The sequence below is a fragment of the Podarcis cretensis genome (genome assembly GCF_951804945.1).
Source record: "Podarcis cretensis genome assembly, chromosome: 2".
Classification (NCBI taxonomy): Eukaryota; Metazoa; Chordata; class Lepidosauria; order Squamata; family Lacertidae; genus Podarcis; species Podarcis cretensis.
Genome location: NC_137171.1, coordinates 118420001 through 118441592, shown reverse-complemented (window position 1 = coordinate 118441592; position 21592 = coordinate 118420001). Strand labels below are relative to the sequence as shown.

At 47.7% G+C, this 21592-nt stretch overlaps 1 pseudogene across 1 annotated transcript; it reads right to left on the bottom strand.

Moving 5' to 3' along the window:
- Positions 1 to 4836: 4836 nt before the first annotated feature.
- LOC307209116 (zinc finger protein RFP-like) lies at positions 4837 to 16702 on the bottom strand (annotated as a pseudogene). The gene is made up of 8 exons (XR_013843979.1): positions 16177 to 16702; positions 15648 to 15743; positions 14459 to 14689; positions 13985 to 14007; positions 13054 to 13172; positions 11156 to 11188; positions 8305 to 8334; positions 4837 to 6532 (listed from the first exon to the last, which is right to left on the bottom strand). The product of XR_013843979.1 is annotated as a zinc finger protein RFP-like (transcript).
- Between the last annotated feature and the right edge of the window lie 4890 nt (positions 16703 to 21592).

The following is a 21592-nucleotide window of genomic DNA, read 5'->3' as shown; positions in this document are numbered from 1 at the left end:
GTAGAAGGCATTTCGACGAGCCACCACTGAGGGCTGCGGCGAAAAGTGCCCCTTCAGCTGTTCCATTATTGTTTTGTATGGAACAGTAGCGACGTCTTCAGGCGCAAGGAGAGCCCGGGCGATTTCAAACGTCTCCTCTCCGCAGACGCTGAAGAATATTGCCCTCTTCTTGGCGTCTTCTTCATCGGTGACCCCTTTGGCTTCTAGGAGGAAGGTGAAACGGGAGGCGTATGCTTCCCAGTCTCCAGATGCTGGGTTGAACGGCGAAAAGCTGCTGTTGGTTGCCATTCTGAGTTCCTTGTGTCCCGAAGCTGAAGCCTGGATACACGGTGCGAGGCAGCGATGCGGCAGGTGGCGGTGCTGCGGTGCTGTGCGTGGCAGTCAGCTCAGCGGGATCCCACCTTCGTCGCCAGTGAAATATACTCAGAGTCGCAAAGTGATTTCATGCTCTTTATTCAGCTCATAGTGGAGAGGAGGAATGAATGAAAGTCCCCTCAAGGTATCTGCTTTATATACATTATTTACACAATGGACTGCACATGATTGGCTAATTCCGGAATTCTACTGTAAGCCAATCAGGTTGTGGATTCACTTCTATCTGGAGCATGATTGGGTAGTTCCTGCCAACCAATCATACTGCTGCATTGTTCTAGGACCAATCAGACTGCTGCATTCTGAATCCTATTGTTCTAGGACCAATCAGGCTGCTGCCTTTTGGATCCTATTGTTCTAGGGCCAATCAGACTGCTGCAGTTTGGATCCTATTCAACCCAGTACATAACACCCCAGCTGTTCTGGAGGAGGTGGAGAAGTTGCTGCTCATTTGGTTAGAAGAGAAGCAGCGTGCAGGGGACACAGTGACTGAGGCCGTCATTTGTAAGAAGGCCAAGGCCTTGCACGCAGACCTCGTCCAGCAACAGCCAGGAACCTCAGGCGAGCCAGAAGTCTTCAAGGCAAGCAGAGGCTGGTTTGACCGGTTCAAGATGAGATCTGGAATCCACAGCGTGGTCAGGTATGGAGAGGCTGCCAGTTCTGATGTTTCTGCGGCTGAAGACTTTGCAGCGGAGTTCCTGGAGGTTGTGACGACGGAGGGCTACTTTCCACAGCAGGTCTTCAACTGTGACGAGACCGGGCTGTTTTGGAAGAGGATGCCCAAAAGGACTTTCATCACTCAGGAGGAGGCCAAGTTGCCTGACCACAAGCCCATGAAGGACCGTCTGACCCTGCTCTTCTGTGCCAACGCAAGCGGCGACCTGAAGATCAAGCCCCTGCTGGTGTACCACTCGGAGAACCCACGGGCCTTCAAGAAACACAAGGTCGACAAGGAGCAGCTGAGTGTCATGTGGCGATCCAACAGTAAGGCTTGGGTCACACGTGTGCTGTTTGTGGACTGGGTCAATCTTGCTTTTGGCCCTGCTGTCAAACAGTACCTGCTGGACAACGACCTGCCGCTGAAGGCTTTGCTTCTGATGGACAATGCTCCTGCTCATCCTAAAGGCCTTGAGGAGGACTTGTTGGAGGAGTTCAGCTTCATCAGCATCATGTTCCTGCCGCCTAACACCACGCCACTGCTCCAGCCGATGGATCAGCAGCTCATCGACAATTTCAAAAAACTCTACACCAAGGAGCTTTTCAGGCGATGCTTCGAGGTGACTGATTGCACCAACATCACCCTGTGGGAATTCTGGAAGGACCACTTCGACATCGTCACCTGCTTGAAGATGATCACCACGGCCTGGGACGGGATCAACCAGAGAAATTTGAATTGCGCTTGGCGCAGCCTGTGGCCGGACTGTGTGGCACCAAGTGACTCTGATGCACCAGAGTCAACAGTGGTGCAGGACATTGTTTCCTTGGGGAGGGCCATGGGCCTGGAGGTCACAGAGGAGGACGTCAGCGAGCTGGTGGAGGAGCACAACCACGAGCTGACCACCCAGGAGCTGGTCGAACTGCAGGCAGAGGCTGCGCAGGAACAGGCCTTGCTGGAAGAGGAGGAAGCAACTGAGGAACGGCTGTCCTTCAAAGAACTGAGGGACATTTGCCAGAAGTGGAAAGATGTGCAGGCTTTTGCAGAGCGGCACCACCCTGACAAGGACCTGACACGTGACCTTGCAAACATTTTTGATACGAGGGTCATGTCGTCTTTCAGGGAGGTGCTGAAAAGGCGGATGAAGCAGCAGACCATGGGCAGGTTCTTCAGCAAGAAGCAAAGAGTGGAAGAGGAACCTTCTTCGAGTTGTCCCCCAGAGCCTTAGAAAATGTATGTACAGTACTGTGTACACTTTGGTGATTTTTAAATGTTTTTCTGTCATGTTTAGAAACTTAAACTATTGTTCCTTCAATTTTTGAAATGCTCTTTACAGTATGTGTGACTTTAAAGAGCACTTAATAAACTCTTGTTGTTCCAAATTTGGCTTTGTTTGGACTTTTTTTGACCATAGGAACACATTAATTGATTTTCAATGCATTCCTATGGGAATCCGTGCTTCGCAAGACAAAAAATTCGGTAGACGAAAAAACTCGCAGAACGAATTAATTTCGTCTTGCGAGGCTCCACTGTATTTGATTGTTATCCAGGCCCTCTTTTTTCCTTGGGGAAGGAAAATCTCTTTCTAAGGATCCCTCCCCTCCCCCCAACAGATGGTGAGGAGAAGAAGATTGTACCAGTCAATTCTGAAGAAGCTGAACCACATTGGATGCTGCCAGGGAGAGCAGAACGGACTGTATCACGATATGCCGACTGGGGACCAGCATCCGAAAACCAGCAGGAAACTCACCCCCAGAATGAAGAAGGCAAATCTGTTCCTTTCCAGCTCTCTGCCATACCAGTCCAGCAAAGGTTCCTCAAGGGTGAGACATGCGCTGAGTGCGGAAAGTCCTTTCGCTGCAAGGCGGAGCTCACCGAACACCAGAGAATGCACTCAGGAGAGAAACCCTACATCTGCTCCGACTGTGGGAAGATTTTCCGCAGGAGGAATGTCCTAGTTGCACATCAGAGAATCCACACTGGGGAGAAGCCCTTCAACTGCCCGGACTGCGGGAAAAACTTCAACCAGCGATCGCATCTTACGGCACATGAGAGAACCCACACGCAAGAGAAGCCCTTTGCTTGCCTGGACTGCGGACAGAGCTTTAGTAGGCGCACTGGGCTTGTGTCTCACCAGAGGATCCACACGGGAGAGAAGCCCTATCGCTGCCAAGACTGCGGGAAAAGTTTCAGGCAGAGATTCGATCTTATTCGACATCTGAGAATCCACACGGGCGAGAAGCCACACCAGTGCCCCGACTGCGCCAAAAGCTTCAGGAATAAATCCGCTTTCCTCGTGCACAGACGGATCCACACCGAGGAGAAACCGTACCCGTGCTCTGGGTGCGGGAAGAACTTCCGTCATCGCACCAACCTCCTCGCGCACGAAAGGATCCACACGGGAGAGAAGCCCTACAAGTGTGGAGAGTGCGGGAAGAGTTTTGGTGACGGGTCGTCCCTCATGAAACACAAGCGAGCTCACACGGGCGAGAAGCCGTACAAGTGTGCCGAGTGTGGGAAATGCTTCTCTCAGAACGCCGGGCTGGTTCAGCATGAGAAGATCCACACGGGAGAAAAACCCTTCCAGTGCCCGGACTGTCCCAAAAGCTTCCGGGACAAGTCGGCCTTTGTCGTTCACCACAGGACACACACGAGGGAGAAACCGTTTCACTGCTCGGTCTGCGAGAAGAGCTTCAGCCATCGCTCCAACCTTCTCAAGCACGAGAGAACCCACACTGGGGTGAAGCCATACAAGTGCCTGGAGTGCGGAAAGGGCTTCACTCAGAGGCCAAATCTCCTCGTACACGCGAGAAGCCATTTGAAACAGGAAGGGGAGATTGGCTAAGAGGGTGGGGAGAACTACCTCAATGGGCATCCCCGGTTGGAAAATAAAATAAGGTCCCGAGTTTTAGAGATCTCTATTTTGTTGCCATTTGCCACTGTTATTGAGTGGCAAAGAGGAAGGTCAGGAGAAGTATGTGCTTTTTATCTGTGGCATAAAAGGAAGGGGAAGGTGTCAGGCTGCGGTCAAATCTCATAGCAGATGGAGAGACCACCTTGAAAAGGTCCTTTCCGCATCATTCAGTAATTAAATTAAATTAAGAATACAGTCATACCTCATGTTACATTCCCTTCATGTTATGTTCTTTCAGGATACGTCCCGTGGCAACCCGGAAGTACCGAAAGGGTTACTTCCGGGTTTCGCCGCTCGCACATGTGAAGATGCACAAAATGATGTCATGCGCATGCGCAGAAGCAACAAATCACAACCCGTGCGTGCGCAGACGTGCCACTGCAGGTTGCTCTCTTTTCATGTTGCGAATGGGCCTCCAGAACGGATCCCGTTCGCAACCAGAGGTACCACTGTACAGTCGTACCTTGGATTTCAAACACCTTGGCTCCCAAACTACCAAAACCTAGAAGTGAGCGTTTCGGCTTTCAAGCGATTTTTGGAAGCCGAATGTCTGGCATGGCTTCCACAGCTTCCGATTGGCTGCAGGACGGTCCTGCAGCCAATCGGAAGCCACACCTTGGTTTTTGAACAGTTCTGGGGAGTCGAATGGACTCCCGGAACGTATTCTGTTCGAGAACCAAGGTACGACTTTATCAGGAAAGCCAAAGGTCTGTTTAGTCCAACATCAAGTTTGCACAGCTCAGTTTAGTTTCTTCTTCAGATGTCGCTGTCCCAGGAAGCTTTGCCCCACAGCCACTCACAATGAACATTAACGTCTTCAGAGTATACATTACAGTTAATTGATTTTAAAACAAAAACAGAAACCTGTGCATCTGCTTCAACAAATGTCAATGGTGGTGGAGGGGGGGAAGGTGTCTTTATTCCATTATGTGCCACCACCCTGTGGGAAACGCAGGGAAAGGAGAGCAGGCTGGATCGGTCAGTAGTCAGTGGCCCTGATAGTGGAGCCAGAGTGAGTCCTGCCTGGTCTTTGAGAGAGGTCAATTCCACAGGCATGTGTTGTTCCAGCTGTTAGTATCCAAGGAGAGAAATCAGATGCACCTGGTGGCGAAATGGCGCTCCTTGGGGGAGCACTGTGTATTTGGGGTGGGGCTCAGGAACACAGGGAAGGTGCCCTGCGTAATGTGTGGGGCAGCACAGCCCATGGGGCCCCTTCTGGAAGCTGCCAGACTGCAACTCCCATCCTCTCTGACCCCTGGCCATGCTGGATGAGTCGGAGGGGAGTTGGAGTCCAGCATTATCCAGAGGACACCCCATTTGATGCCCCTGATAGACAGAATCCAGCCTGTGAATAAGAAACATTAATGCATCCACTCAAAACACATTTAACTGAGCAGAAGCCCTGCTCAATGCAAGACGGTTTACTTCTGACAATGTGTGGAGATGGCAAGGCTGTTTCTACAGAGGGCATTTGAAGATGATGCCCTGCTCAATTTCTTTTCTTTTTCTTCCCGTCTGAGGTCTCCAGAGCAAGGAGCTATCCTGCCTGACGTGGGGGAAGGGGTTCATTTTTTTTGTCCTCTATTAATCCGACGATGCATGCATTTTCACAGCTGCATAAGGTCTTGTGGGGAGAGGAAGGTTTCCTAGAATTGCAGAGTTGTGAGGGGTCCTGAGAGTCATCTAGTCCCACCCCCTGCAGTGCAGGAAACCTTTGCCCAACGTGGGGCTCAGACCCACAACCCTGGGATCAAGAGTCTCGTCCTCTGCCAAATCAGACACCTCAAATGGAAAACAAGATTGAAGGTGAGAAAATTTATTAGGACTCCAAAAAGTGTGACTGTCTCTTTAAGAAGTGAGCTGCAGAGGGAATTCTGGGAAAAGGAAAGAAAATGAAAAGAGCAACCCATTTTTGTTTTGTTATTTCTGCTGATTTTGACTGGAATGAATCCTCTCAAAGGGCCCTTGGAAAACTGCCCAAAGGGCTCTTGGCGGGTAAATGGTTTTTATATCAGTCATTTTGGTCTGAAGGGAAACTCCTGCTTGGCCTGAGAGACAGATTTAGTCTCCTCAGGAGATAATGAGGGGGGTTGTACAATTTCCCCCCAGACGAAAGAAAGGGAGGAGGGTCTCTCCAGAGAACGAGGCTCCTGAGAACGTGTAGAGTTCGGCTCCTGAGTCAGCAGCATAAAAAGACACACGTCCCCCTTCATAGTCCAGAGTCACCCGGATCCTCCTGGGCTCCTCCCTCAGGGACAGAGGAGAGGAAACAGGGGAGGTGCAGGCCAAGTACACCCCTCCCCTCTTCCCCACAGCCCAGACCCCTCTCTCAGGGCTTAAGGGGAAGCCGCCCTTTCTCTCCACAGACTTCCTGGCGACCCCCAAACCCCACCATTCCCCACTTTCCACAGTGACTTCCCAGAAATGTCTGCCTGCTGTGAATGCCTCACGTCCCAACACACAAGGCCAGGCATTGAATCTCTCGGGATTATCAGGCAGGGCTTGAGGTTTGTCTCCCCATCTCACGATTTTCCCATCCTCCAACAGGATGAGCCTGGGATGGGCTGTGTCTGGATCCAGAGTGACATTTGCTGTTGGGGAGAAGATGAGGGAAAGAGAAGAGAGGCAGAGTCAGCTGAGTGACAGAAACAGACATCCTGACAGATGATAGATAGATAGATAGATAAATAAAAAACACCCAAAAAACCCAGATTCCCTTTCAGACCAAGGGGATTTCTTTGCATCGCATGCTAGACTGAGACTCCTCCTTGCAGACTCTCATCAGAATAAATATCTTCCTTGATGGTTTTTAAATCAGTTCCCGTCACTTTCTTATATTCGATGTGTATTGTGCCTGCCCTCCTCTCAACCCAGGCATTTTCTAAGGGGAAAAACAACCCAGGAACCCTTTTACTCATCTCTTCTGTGTTATCTAAGGGGAAAGAGGGGAGAATTGGAGGAGGCAGGAGAGGGGATTGGCTTTTGGGGAGCTCTGGGTTGGGCTGGGATATGAGGCCCCCCCTGTAGTAGTAGTAGTAATAATAATAATAATAATAATAATAATAATAATAATAATAATAATATTTGCATACTGCCCTTCATCCATTGGTCTCAGGGTGGTTCACAGCATAAAAATACATTAAAGCACATATAGGCCTCCCCTCACTTTCGTGGGGGTCACGTTCTGGGCCCTTGTGCCTACAAGTGAAAATCGCATTAAGTGGGGAGCCTGTTTATTCCTGCTCTTCATCTTTCTCACCCACTTGGTCTCTCCTTCCTCCCAACCATCTTGGAAGTTTAGGCCTTGCCCCCAGGGAAGAAGAGGCAGATGTCAGGGCAATTTTACAAAGGACTGCTTATTCCATTCTTCTCCTTTGGATTTAATATATACCATTAAACTAGTTCCCTGGGGGAAAGGGGGAATAACTCAAAAAGTTACCAGTCAGGGGCTAAGACAGTCATGATAGGCAAGTGTAGAGTTGCCATATTTTGAAGAACAAAAAAGAGGACACATTTGCCAACTTCTACTCTTAACCATGGATCGCTATGACAACTCTCATTTTAAATACCCCTACTCTATGTAGGCTTTCGAAGCTGTGATATACTGCTAGTAGCAATGTTCTTAACTTTCAACAACCAAAGAATAAGAATAATAATACATATTGCTCCTTTGCTTGCCACATGAAAGTATTTGGGCTCGTGTTCACATCTTTGTGAACGCAAGTGTGCACAGAACAATTTATTAAACTGTTAAATATATACATATGGACTCTCCTTAAGGGCAGGGGGATGTTAACTCTTGCCCTCCCATATTTCTTCTCCAAGATCTTGTAGCTGAGCCAGCATCCTTTTAGTTCAGTCACAAGAGAAGGGTTTTATACAGGATGTGGCTAGCTTAAGATGCTGCTCTGTTGCAATTCTCTGCTCTAGGCTAGCTTAGCTGGGTGCCTTAGATCTGAGTCTAATGCACTAGAATTTTTTTCATGGGTTACTGTAAACCAAACCAAACAACTTGAGACATTTTGCCAAATTTTAAAAATCCGCCCAGGGGAGAAATTTTAATTATGAAAATAGAGGACCTGTCCGAGAAAAAGAGGACATGTGGCAACCAGTCCTGAAAAAGGTCACATGGAAAAACAACCCAACTCCCTCTAGGCAGGAATGAAACTCTTCCCTCTTTTTTCTGATCCTTCTGGGCCGTTTCTCCCCCCCCCCCCCCCTTCTGCACCTTCAAGTCCACCCTCTCTGCCTTTGTGGTACAAACAGCAGGGCTAGAGTCAAGCTGTACAGAACAGACTCTTGACCCCCATGAAACACTAGTCCCCCCCCCTCCTGTGAATTGGGGTCTCCATGTGAAATTTACCTTTCTGAAGATTTCTGAATGACTGAACATCTGAGGAAGCAAAAAGACAGGCTTAACAGGCTACAATGCAGTAGCTTAAAAATAAATCTTTTTTTACAAAACATCAACATAACATAGCATCTGTTGTTTCCTTATTTCAAGCAAAAGATTAAATCATATAACAGAATATTTGCAAAGACGACAGCTGTAGGCCTAAGTAGTGATGTTAACTATTGACCAAAAGATTATTCCTGAGAATGTAATATCACTAGGCCTAAGGAATTAAAACAACTACCGTATTTTTCACTCTATAGGATGCACTTTTCCCCTCCAAAAATTAAGGGGAAATGTGTGTGCGTCCTATGGAGCAAATGCAGGCTCCTTGGCTTCAGCGATAGCAACGCGAAGCCTCCGAAGCGCAGAGGGAGCGCTCCCTCCGTACTCCAGAGGCTTCGCATTGCTTTCGAAGCCTGCAGAGCAAGACTCTCCTGGCTTCAGCAGAGAGGGAGAGCTGCACAGCGCCCCTTCAGCCAAGTGGGAGAAGAAATGGAAGGGGCTCTGTTTCTACTGCGTCTTCGCTGAGGGGGCGCTGAGCAGAGAGGGGGATAATTTTTTTCTTGTTCTCCCCCTCTAAAACAAGGTGCTCCGCTAGGGAAACCATGGAAGATGGCCGACAGTACCATCTCTCCAGCTCACACGAGGTAATTTAGAGGCTGAGATGGGAGTAATCAGCCTCCCAAATTCTTCCCGGTGGAAGGGAAGATGCAGTCTCATCCGCCTCCCCACAAACCACCCCCGAGTTCGTAAAGAAGGAGGGGGTGGGGGCACTGGATGGAAAGCCCTCGAGAGAGAGCTCGTATCTCCTGGACACTGTCTTCGTGAGCGCTCCCCGTTTCTTAAGGTTAAAAATTGGATTTAAGATTGTACATGCTTTGGGCGAAGAAAGGGTATTTAATCTGCCAACTACAGCTACAGCCACTGAGGTGCTAAGAGTGACGGAAGGAAGAAGATAACATCAAAGAATAACATCTAAGCCGGTATGTTGGAACAGAACGGAAAGGAGGGGATAAAACTTTTTCTTTTTCTACTACAATAATACCTAACAACGCCCCCCCCCCAGAAGAATCATCTACACTACCTATAGCAAGAGAGATCGGAAAATATAAACTGTGTGGAAATAATCATACTAACTGAAGCCTTTGTTATTTTAAATATTTGGAAGAAGATAAATGACTCTCCTGTGATGCACTATTTAATCGGGATCTGCCATTATGAGACAGACTGAGTTGCAGAGATTAATAGTCATAGGGGGAGGCGAGCTCTTACTTTGTTATCATATCTGTACTTCAAGTCTGACTTGGCAAACCTCCTCTGGAAAGACTAATGTTTGGTGCAACCTGTCTGAGAAAATTAATGAGCAAATGCCTAGATTTTATTTCATCGGAACTGGGAAAAGATGGTGTCTGCCACCAGAGAAGGACTTTTGGATGGATTCGGCATAAACACCAGCATGTGAGGACATACTGCAAGTAAAAGACTTACCAGCTGCAAAAAAAAAAAAAAAGGAGAGTCACACAAAGTTCACACAGAAGCATATTATTGCACGACTCAGAGGCTATGAATGAAAGAAGGATAACAGGAAGATTTAAAGAAGGGACTATTGGAAACTTAAGGCAGTAGAAATATAAGATGATTGGACCCCACTGAACTTGAAGCATGGGAACCCCCAACAAAAATTTATAATTTGGCAAAATATTTGGACTTTATGATATGTATTTGTACAATTTGGAATATTTAATGTGATTTCATTGGATTGTTAAAATGGAAAACTTAATAAAAAACTATTATTTAAAAAAAACCAACAAGGTGCGTCCTATGGTTGGGTGCATCCAATAGAGCGAAAAATACGGTAACGTGTTTAGCTGTGATTCCTGCATTGCGGGGGCTGGACTAGATGATCCTTGGGAACCTTTCAAACTTCGCTATTCCATGATTATATGGAAAAATCAGAAATGGTAAACCATACTAGAAAATGGAGGAATACAATCATTCAAAATCCACAAATGAGATGGGGATCTGAACTGGATGGATGAAGAAAGGTTTAACATCTGCCCCAAGTAAACTGGTGGGGAAAAGCTGTTGAAACTGGAATTTCCAAGCATGCTGACAAACCAAATTGCAGAGGAAGAATTGGCAGAGCTTTGCCATGTAATTCCAAGGGTCTCGTGCAATGGGAAGTCTTCCCTCCTGGAATGGGGCTGATCTCGAAAGAACTGTGGGAACTCTCAGGCGATGGGGATGGCTGAAGCACGAGAAATGGCTGGTGAGGTTGAAACTCTGAGGAAAGGGCGGCTCAGGCCTTGGCTCTGCTGCTGGGAGACCAGCCTGGCAGGAGGTGGAGGAGGGACTGGGTGCTTGCGGGTGCCCCTTTTAACACACTTATTCCTTATACATGAGAACTTGACAAGATGGACATTGGACTGACCCTGTAGGATTCTCCTTAAGGGCTTTTGTAACATATTGTAAGGCTCTGAGGCTTTTCCCCACAATCAAGCAATATATAAATTTTATGAAAGAAAGCAAAATCAATAAAATTAAGGGGAAAAGCAGGATAATAGTCTATTGGCAGGAAAGGAACTCAGACTGGTGTGCAGGTTCTTCTCAGGGACAAGCTCTGCCCCCAATCCAAGCCTTCAACCTCCCTCCCAGTTCATTCATGGGACATAGAAATAACCCAAACACCACTAGAGGACTGTTTCCCAGAGTTACGCCATTGATGGGGGTCCCAAAGTCTGCAGAACAGACTGCTCAACACCCATGAAATACCAGTCCCTATCCCTCCTGTCAAATTGTTCCTCCCCTGGAAATTTACCTTTCGGAATTGGTTTTCTGTATAGCAGAGCATCTGAGGAAGCAAAAAGATATAAAGTGTAAGGGCAACACTCTTCCACCAGAAATAAATCTCCATACAAAAGTAACACTTCATAACGTGGCATCCTTAAATTACAGTTATTAAATATTAATTAAATTGTACATAAATAATTATAAACATGAAAATCATAGGAAGCATCTATGAAATTAACTAAAGCTTTAAAACTCAGCAATCATAGTACAAAGATTGGGAAAGATTGTGGAAAACAGATTTAAAATTTACAGGTTGTTCCCTTTTAAAAGAAAACTACATGAAAATGATGTGTAGATGGTACATTACACAAGTACAGATTGCAAAAATGTACAAAACTGGGTCAAATATATGCTAGAAATGCAAGGAAAAAGAAGGGACTTTTTATCACATGTGGTGGGATTGTAGAGAAATTTTAAAAAATCGGGAAATGATATATAATGAGTTAAAGAAAATGTTCAAATGAACATTTGTAAAGAAGCCAGAAGGGATTGTAGGTAGAGACCTGCCAAAGAAAATGAATAACATACTTATGTATGCGAGAGTGGCGGCAAAAATCTTAATAGCACAAGGATGGAAGAATGAAGAAACCCCGACAAAAGAACAGTGGCAAGGGAAATGGATGGAATATGCGGAATTGGCAAACTAACATACAAACTGTGTGATAAGGACAACTGTGACTTTAAAGAAGAATGGGAACCTTTTACAAAGTATTTAAAGAAACAACAAAATGAACTGGACTCCTTGGCAGGTTTTGAATAAACATACACATTTTTTTTATTATTGTTAACATAATAGATAGATTGCTTAAGGATCTTTACCATTTTATAAAATGCAGAGAATAATATCTGTTGGAAAACCAGAGGGAGGAGCCGAGGGAAGTCCGGGTGGGAGGGAGGGGGAAAATGGGGGGGGGGGGATGAGGATGATATGTTTTTGATAATTTGTTATGTTGAAACTTTTAATAAAAATCTTTTAAGAAAACAAACCAAAAAAACCCTCAGCAATCATAAAGCAAGCTTACAAATAAGAGAATAAAAATATTCAACATGAATCCTGCTGGTCTCTGAACTTTGTCCCTGAAATTGGGCTCTGCATTCTTGGACTGGAGATGAGGCAGAGGAATAGGAATCCCGTAAAAGGAGGCAGAGGGGAGATGGAGGCAGCCTTAACATCTTCCCCAAGTAAAGTGGTGGGGGGAATCATTAAAACCAAAATTGTGAGACATAAGGAGAAGCAAAGTTTGATGAGGAAGAATTGGCAGAGCTCTCAGGCAAAAGGAAGCCCTTCCTCACAGACCTTCTACAAATCTTTAAGGTTCTTAACAAGCATAATTGTGCCCTTTGGGGCTCATGTGCTCTTGCTTCCACTCTCAGTGGGGGAACTCTCAGGAGATCTTGAAGGCTGAATCCCTAGATATGGCAGCTGCAGGGGGACGTTCGAGGAGGAGACGGCTCAGGCCTTGGCTCCACGGCTGAGAAAGAAGCCTGAGCAGGAGGCAGAGGGGGAACTGGGGGCTTCTTAATGCCCTTTGACTCCATTCAGAGCAGGAGAACCTCCCAAAGGACAACCCCAGATTGTGCAGATAGGGAACCACAAGGAAAAGGAGGTTTTGTATAGCTGTAAACAGATGCACATGGGAGGAAAAAATCCTGACTTTGCTGTACACTCTGGTTCAGGCTTTCTTTACAGGATCCAGCGTCACAATATACATGGGCCACTTGGGGGGACAGGAAATGAAGGCTGGAGCCCCAAGAAGGAAGGGATCCTGGGGTTACTCAATTCCATGCAATAAAAGCCTGGTATGTTCAGTTCTGAAGAAGTAACAGAATTCCCAGTGTGAAATCCTGGCAGCCAGTTTTCATTACCTTTCCATTGTTTTATTGTATCCTCCACAAGGTGATTGAGATCACAGGATTCCAAGATCCTGTTCCTCAGCTCTAGAGGGAAAGCCAGTGGCTTCTCTGGACTCTCTCTTTCCTCATACCTGGTGAAAAGAAAAACAATGAATGGCCCCATTGTGGCCCCATCTCCCTAATTATTATAATGAACAAAGTTGAAGTTCATTTCCCAACAGGTAATTTCAGGATTCAGCTTCATCTCTTGACACCCACCTCCAAGCCCTGGTCAGTGGCTTCGTAAGGATGCTAAACAGCACAAGGGACAAGATGTAACCCCAAGCGACACCACCGGAGGGCTCCCATGGCTTCCAACGATGCTGCCCCCTAACAACTTCTGGGAAGGCCCCAGGACTTAAGAACCAAACCCCTGATGTGGAATGCCTGCGATCCCTCCCTCCCTGAGCCTCCCCAGAGGATGTGAGTGATGTCCAAAGCTGCCCAGTGGTCAAGGAGAACAACCTCAACCTTCCCTTCACCCCCTCTCTCACCCAGGAAGGACGCAACCTCATGCCCCATGGGACTCTCCCTCCAGGAGCATCAAACAACTAGACCCGCCACTCCAGACCACCTTCAGCTTCTCACTGTGGAAACACTCCCAAGAAAAGGATCCCACCTATTGTAGACCAACAGACCTTCCCTCCCTTAGTGCCTCAAAGGAGCTGAGTTACCAGAGTTGAGGGGCTTCTAGTTGGACATTGAAATATGTCCTAAGCTCTTCCCAAGCATCTTTGGGACTTTCTCTTCTAGATGTTTGAAATTACCAAAAAGTAAATGAACAGAAAGTGTGAGGTGCTGCAGGGAGTGAGTCCTACAGTCTCCCCCTGCAGCCATTGGAGGGCCATGTTTGAGGTTCCTGCATCTCTGCTTCAAAGAATGGAAATGAGCCAGATCCACTTACCTCTGCAGGGTCCTTCTCACATCCTAGAGGGGAAAAGAAAAGGGAATTCACTGCACACCACAGGCCACACTAGGAAGACCCCCTCAGACCCTGGCCCTCGGATGTCAGTCTGCCTGGCACACGCCAAGGTTTTGGGTAGGAATGGCTGAATCAGCCAGTTTGGGTTTCTCACAGTTTTATTTTTCCATTCTGAAATTATGAATTTTTCCAGTATCATGTTGTTCACATTTCCACATCACAGCTGAAGGGCATTCGGAGACAAAGCATCAGCAAAGAGCAGAAGATCAGCTCCCTTTCCATCAAGAACACAGACGAATCTCTACTCTGCATTCATGCGAGTCCTAGGTCTCTCTGGTCTTCCTGTCCATTCCAAACCTGACTAGAGGCTCCATCAACTCAGCCCCTGCACTCCTTGCGTACATGAAAGGGGCAGCCTTTTCCTGGAGCCTTGGGCTGCTCCTGCCACCATCTTACCTGCAGGAGTTCACTCGCTGGCTGCTGACGCTTCTCCTCCATCTCCTGGATGATCCTCTCAAGAGAGGAGAGTTTCCTGGAGAGTCTGGCCAGCTGCTCATCCCTTCTCCCTGCAATCTTCTTCTCCACCTCTTCCACGTGAGTCAGCAGACATTTTTCTTGTTCTTCCAGGAACTGGCGCAGTTCTCTGAACTTCTCCACGGCCTTCAGCCTCTCCATTTCTGTTAATTTCTGCAAGAAAAGAGGAGGTCAGAGTGTGGAAGGTGCTCAGCCCTCAAAACATCAGGAAGGGAAATGTGAGAATTCCACAGGGAGGACACTTCTGATTTTTCAGAGACATGAACCCTCCAGTGGCTAAAGAAGTAAACCTTTATTTTGAAGGGAGACCCTCTCCATTACTGTTTCTATTGACTTCTATTTTGCAGAGGGCTACAGCCTAAAGGAAGGAGCATTTTTCCTAGCCACGGATGTTCCCTGCATGTTTTGGGGCATGGCATAACCAGAGTTCAAAGTTGTTCAGAGAACATCCAGGGACATAAAACTCCCCTCAGTTTAGGCTGGTGCCATTTAGGTGTAGGAAGGGAAGAGAAACAGAGGAGGAGGAGGACAAAGTGCAGAGTTCATCCCCATAGCTCCCTTGTTTTCTGTAAAGGTTCAAAATGGCCTGAGTTTCCTAAAGATGAAGGAGAGCACACATTTAGAAAGACAATTCTTTAGTAACATTTATGGTAAATCAGGATTTGAATTAACCTGCTTCCACCCTCTCAGCTCACAATTCCTCAGGCTTCTCCTTCACTTCTTTTTACATAATAAATGACAATGGGAAATAAGCTCAATTTAACTGCATTCAAAGGTGAACTGACCTAATTCGCAATTGCTGGAAAAATATGGATACTGAAACAGAGCAGTCTTTTGAAATTCACACCTCTGAATTTTTCAAGGTTGAACAAGCCAGGTAATGTTCACAAAAAATGTATTTATGAGGGTAAAGTACATTTTAAAATATTTATACAAGGAGGTAGCCACCCTAATATCTAATTCATTTTCAGAATAATAAATGAATAAACAAACTGATATGGAAAAGGAGAAATAGGAAGAAGCTGAAATGGGCAGATTTCCCCACCCTCCCCAGTCCTGACTGGACTCTTCCAGTGCTTGTTCCCTCCCTAGTAATAAGAGTGGCACTTACAAGGAGGTCTTTGCATTCCTTGTCCAGGGCTGCTTGATGGGCCAGAATTTCCTCTCTCTCTTTCCTCAGAATCTCCAGGCGGCGACAGATCTCTTCCTAAGAGAAAAGGGAAAACTCAGGTTTGATTGAGACACATAGCAAGACTATAATAGCAAAGTAGTTTACTGGAGGAAATAAAAGTCCAGAGGTTTTCAACCTTTTTGGGTCCAGCTACCTTTCTTCTGTGGCATCCCTGTGGGGCTCTGGGACCCAGTTAGGTCACCCCTTCCTTACAGACTTCTACCTAGTCTTTGCAGATGCTTCTCAGGGATATCAGGGGAGATCCCTTTGTCCCCCTGGCAGAGAAAAAGACTTGAACTCCCTCCTCCCAGTCATCCCAGGAGCCCTCAGGCTTCCCCTTGGCTGCTTTTTACATAATAAACAAGGATGAATTCATGCCATGCCTACTTTGGACCTGAGAATTAAAAAGAAAACCTCCCAAGAAGAATCCACAGCTATTTCTCCCCCTCAAGATCCAGGGATCTCCTACCTTGTATTCCTCGGAAGCCTCCTTCAGAGGAATCACCTCGTGATGTTTGTGGTCCTTGGATCTGTCACACACCAGGCAGATGGGGGCTTCATCCTCCTTGCAAAAGAGCTTCAGGGGCTCCTGGTGCTCCTCGCAGACTCCTCCTTTCCCTCCTTCCTCCTTTCCCTCTTGAAGGCTGAGATTCACGATTAATTCTACGAAGTTTGCCACTTGCCGGTTGGGGATGAGGCTCCTCCTCTGGACTCTTTCTCTGCACTGAGGGCAGGAAGCCTCTGCCTCCGATTCCCCCCAGCACTGGATCAAGCAGGATCGGCAGAAGTTGTGCCCACACTCTGGGATGGTCACTGGATCCTTGAAGTAATCCAGGCAGATGGAGCAAGTGGCTTCATCACGGAGACGCTGGATGTGACCCCCTGCAGCAGCCATGGCTCCCTCGCACCAAAGATCCGAGTTAAGTTTCACTTTCTCAGTTTTCAGCCACTGGGAGTTTCCCTTCCTGGAAATGACTCATTGATCACATGATCTTTATTTTATTTTTTAAAACTAATATGTCTCCAGTGCTTTGCAGTTCCTGAATGTTTTCTCAAGGAGCAGCGAATGCTTTTTGATTGTGTTATAAGAATTTTGAGTTGAATAAAGGTTTCTTTTCCTCTGTATCAATAAGGGAATAAATATTTGCTATCAATAAAGGATCCCCACTTGTCTGCCCCCCTGCATTGCTCCCTGTGATGCTCAAAACCACGGTAGAGTCGGCTGCATTGCTTCCTTTTCCAGCCCCTGTGAGATATTATAATTGTGTTCACCGTCTCTGTACTAATGTTAATTTCTTTAATGTTAGTTTTATGTTGTCTCCCTACTGAATGTAACTTTATATCTCTGAACTAAATGTAACTTTTTAAGTGTCAAATGTACCCACTGTCTTGCAAAAGGAGAAAATAATAAAAACCTGTCAAATGTTCAAACCAGTGAATGCTTCTCTCTGTGAGGGAGCCTTCCCAGACCCGCTGAAAGAGGCGGTTATCAAACCGCTTCTTAAAAAAAATATCTTTAGATGCTGCCAATAGGGCCAACTCAACCCAGTCTCAAACCTTCCATTCTTGGGCAAGGTGATTGAGCGAGCGGTTGCTGAACAACTCCAGGCACGCCTGGAAGAAGCGGACCATTTGGATCCCTTCCAGTCGGGATTCAGGTCTCATCATGGGACTGAACCTGCCTTGGTCGCGCTGGTTGATGATCTCCGGCGGGCTAGGGACAAAGGTGAGAGCTGTTTCCTAGTTCTGCTGGATCTCTCAGCAGTCTTTGACACCATCGACCATAACATCCTTCTGGAGCGTCTGGTGGGGCTGGGAGCTGGGGGCACCGTTATACAGTGGTTCCGCTCCTTCCTCCTGGGCTGTGCCCAGAAAAGTGGTGTTTGATTTCTGTGACCCAACTTTCCAGTCACACCTTGTGGCATCCTGTTCTCACTGCAGCCAAGCAGATGCCCAAGGGGAAGTCTGCAGGCGCGATTCAAGCGCAAAAGCCCTCTGCCCCCTGCAGATCCCAGCAACCTGGATTCAGGGTATTCAGAAGCATCTCTGCCTCCAACCGCAGAGGCAGAGCACAGCCATCATGGCCAGTAGCCATTGGTAGCCCCCATGAATTTGCCTAATCCACTTTTAAAGCCGTCCAGGTTGCAGTTTTGCAACATGAGGAGGGGGCGGCAGCAGCAAGAGGGTCCTTTGTGGCAAAGCAGAAGTCCCAGTTTTTCTCCCCGGGACCCTGGGAATGGTAGTTCTGCAGGTGAAGGTTAATGGAGTTCTTGGGTGGCTCACAGAATTGTAGATTTGGAAGGGACCCCAAGGGTCATCTAGCCCAACCCCCTGTAATGCAGGAATCTTCTCGCCCAACACGGGACTCGAACCCACAACCCTGTGATTAAGAGTCTCACGCTCTATCAACTGAGCTACTCATTCAGTTCAGTAAGCTTTAGTTGAACTTCCTGCATTTCAGGGGGTTGGACTAGATGACCCTCGGGGGTCTCTTCTGTTAACAGAGAAATCTGAGGGCTCCCTTGGACAAGAAACAAGGACACCAGCCAGGAATACCAGAGCCAAATAGCAGCCAGTAGGCTTGGTCTTTACTGAAGACTGTCGCAACAGGACTCCCACCTGCCACAAGGTCGAACAAAAGAGCCCCCAAACTTTTTTTAGCTGATAATCCCCATGTTACATCTTCCCCCAAACTATATCACTCATACATCACAGTTACATCATGAAAGGGGAGGTCTGGTGGCAGTAATCTGAACATCCTAGACCCTGCCTCATGGTTCTCCTTGCCCTCCACCAAACACCCATCAAGTGTAGCAAAAGACATATTTGCATTTCCCTGTTTCCCAGCCAAGTTATAATCACACCCATTTGTCTTCATCTGGGTTTGTTATTTCTGGAAGGGCTACCTGTCTGGCACTCAGGTATCAGGAGGCCAGGGATTATCACTCAAGCAGAGGGGCTGCTGAGTAGCTGAGCTCACCTGTCTATATGAATTTCTGAAATTTTCCCATATGAGCCAGTACATTTCCCATATGAGCCAGTACATTTATCAGTGAATTCTTACCTTTGTTATTGTGCAGCAGAGGCCCTTTGAATAGATATGATGAAGTGTTTTGTGGGGACAAAAAACAAGTCACAAAAGCGATTGTGCTGATTTTGGTAGTGGGCTGCATGTGCATGATATCTGCTGGAGGGGCAACCCCCCCCCAACCTATACATAAATTCCTGCAACACTTCCAATTCTTGGAATTGGAACGTGAGCAACCTTGCCGCTGTTTTAGGACTACAACTCCCGTCATCCCTCAGCACTGGCCATGGTAAGCTGGGGCGAAGGTAGGAGCTGTGCTGCCATGGGACCCAAGAAGACTGCTGCTGCAGAGGCCGGCGAGAGGAAGAAGGAGAAGGTGACGCTGGAAATGAAGAAGGAGATCATCCGGAAGCACGACGGTGGAATGCGTGTGACAGACCTCGCCAGGGAGTACGGGAGAAATCCATCGACCATCGCGACCATCCTGAAGATGAGGGGGAAGATCCTTGCGACTGATGTAGCCAAGGGAGTTACCAGGATCGTGAAGAACCGCCCAGCTGTTCTGGAGGAGGTGGAGAAGTTGCTGCTCATCTGGTTACAAGAGAAGCAGCGTGCAGGGGACACAGTGACTGAGGCCGTCATTTGTAAGAAGGCCAAGGCCTTGCACGCAGACCTCGTCCAGCAACAGCCAGGAACCTCAGGCGAGCCAGAAGTCTTCAAGGCAAGCAGAGGCTGGTTTGACCGGTTCAAGATGAGATCTGGAATCCACAGTGTGGTCAGGTATGGAGAGGCTGCCAGTTCTGATGTTTCTGCGGCTGAAGACTTTGCAGCGGAGTTCCTGGAGGTTGTGACGACGGAGGGCTACGTTCCACAGCAGGTCTTCAACTGTGACGAGACCGGGCTGTTTTGGAAGAGGATGCCCAAAAGGACTTTCATCACTCAGGAGGAGGCCAAGTTGCCTGACCACAAGCCCATGAAGGACCGTCTGACCCTGCTCTTCTGTGCCAACGCAAGCGGCGACCTGAAGATCAAGCCCCTGCTGGTGTACCACACGGAGAACCCACGGGCCTTCAAGAAACACAACGTCGACAAGGAGCTGCTGAGTGTCATGTGGCGATCCAACAGTAAGGCTTGGGTCACACGTGTGCTGTTTGTGGACTGGGTCAATCTTGCTTTTGGCCCTGCTGTCAAACAGTACCTGCTGGACAACGACCTGCCGCTGAAGGCTTTGCTTCTGATGGACAATGCTCCTGCTCATCCTAAAGACCTTGAGGAGGACTTGTTGGAGGAGTTCAGCTTCACCAGCATCATGTTCCTGCCGCCTAACACCACGCCACTGCTCCAGCCGATGGATCAGCAGCTCATCGCCAATTTCAAAAAACTCTACACCAAGGAGCTTTTCAGGTGATGCTTCGAGGTGACTGTTTGCACCACCATCACCCTGCGGGAATTCTGGAAGGACCACTTCGACATCGTCACCTGCTTGAAGATGATCACCACGGCCTGGAACGGGATCAACCAGAGAAATTTGAATTGCGCTTGGCGCAGCCTGTGGCCGGACTGTGTGGCACCAAGTGACTCTGATGCACCAGAGTCAACAGTGGTGCAGGACATTGTTTCCTTGGGGAGGGCCATGGGCCTGGAGGTCACAGAGGAGGACGTCAGCGAGCTGGTGGAGGAGCATGACCACGAGCTGACCACCCAGGAGCTGGTCGAACTGCAGGCAGAGGCTGCACAGGAACAGGCCTTGCTGGAAGAGGAGGAAGCAACTGAGGAACGGCTGTCCTTCAAAGAACTGAGGGACATTTGCCAGAAGTGGAAAGATGTGCAGGCTTTTGCAGAGCGGCACCACCCTGACAAGGACCTGACACGTGACCTTGCGAACATTTTTGATACGAGGGTCATGTCGTCTTTCAGGGAGGTGCTGAAAAGGCGGATGAAGCAGCAGACCATGGGCAGGTTCTTCAGCAAGAAGCAAAGAGTGGAAGAGGAACCTTCTTCGAGTTGTCCCCCAGAGCCTTAGAAAATGTATGTACAGTACTGTGTACACTTTGGTGATTTTTAAATGTTTTTCTGTCATGTTTAGAAACTTAAACTATTGTTCCTTCAATTTTTGAAATGCTCTTTACAGTATGTGTGACTTTAAAGAGCACTTAATAAACTCTTGTTGTACCAAATTTGGCTTTGTTTGGACTTTTTTTGACCATAGGAACACATTAATTGATTTTCAATGCATTCCTATGGGAATCCGTGCTTCGCAAGACAAAAAATTCGGTAGACGAAAAAACTCGCAGAACGAATTAATTTCGTCTTGCGAGGCTCCACTGTATTTGATTGTTATCCAGGCCCTCTTTTTTCCTTGGGGAAGGAAAATCTCTTTCTAAGGATCCCTCCCCCCCCCCAACAGATGGTGAGGAGAAGAAGATTGTACCAGTCAATTCTGAAGAAGCTGAACCACATTGGATGCTGCCAGGGAGAGCAGAACGGACTGTATCACGATATGCCGACTGGGGACCAGCATCCGAAAACCAGCAGGAAACTCACCCCCAGAATGAAGAAGGCAAATCCGTTCCTTTCCAGCTCTCTGCCATACCAGTCCAGCAAAGGTTCCTCAAGGGTGAGACATGCGCTGAGTGCGGAAAGTCCTTTCGCTGCAAGGCGGAGCTCACCGAACACCAGAGAATGCACTCCGGAGAGAAACCCTACATCTGCTCCGACTGTGGGAAGAGCTTCCGCAGGAGGAATGTCCTAGTTGCACATCAGAGAATCCACACTGGGGAGAAGCCCTTCAACTGCCCGGACTGCGGGAAAAACTTCAACCAGCGATCGCATCTTACAGCACATGAGAGAACCCACA